At 29.9% G+C, this 665-nt stretch overlaps 1 pseudogene; it reads right to left on the bottom strand.

The window, feature by feature from the left end:
• Positions 1-109: 109 nt before the first annotated feature.
• On the bottom strand, positions 110-207 carry LOC115285100 (annotated as a pseudogene).
• Positions 208-665: the final 458 nt, after the last annotated feature.

Raw genomic sequence — 665 nt, forward strand, 5'->3', positions numbered from 1 at the left:
TTTTTTTTCTGGGAGTTTTATGGTTTCAGGTGTTACACTGAGACCTTTAATTCATTTTGAGTTTATTTTTGTATATAGTGTAAGAAAATTGTGCAGTTTCATTCTTTTTTAAAATAAAACACAAATTTGTATGGATGGCTTTCACAGGGACCATGCTAATCTTCTCTGCATCATTCCAGTTTTAGTATATATGCTGCCAAAGGGAATACCAGTTTCATTACTTTGCATGCAGTTGTCCAGTTTTCCCAATATCATTTATTGAAAAGACTGCCTTTTCTTAATTGCATATTTTTACCTCTTTTGTTGTAGATTAATCAACCATATAAGCATGAGTTTGTTTCTGGACTCCCTATTCTGTTTCATTGAATTATGCATCTGTTTTTGTGCCAATACCATACTGTTTTGATTACTACAGCTTTGTAGTAAGTCAAAATCTGAGAATGTGATATTTCCATCTTTGTTCTTCTTTCTAATGATTACTTTTTGCTACTTGGGGTCTTTTACTATTTTATACAAATTTTAGTATTATTTGTTCTAGTTCTATGAAAAATGCTATTGCTATTTTGGTAGAGATTACATTGAATATGTAGATTGCTTCGAATAGTATGGAAATTTTAACAATATTAATTCTTTCAATCCATAAGCATTGTGTATCTTTCTATTTG

This window comes from Suricata suricatta, unplaced genomic scaffold, assembly GCF_006229205.1.
Source record: "Suricata suricatta isolate VVHF042 unplaced genomic scaffold, meerkat_22Aug2017_6uvM2_HiC HiC_scaffold_40519, whole genome shotgun sequence".
NCBI lineage: Eukaryota > Metazoa > Chordata > Mammalia > Carnivora > Herpestidae > Suricata > Suricata suricatta.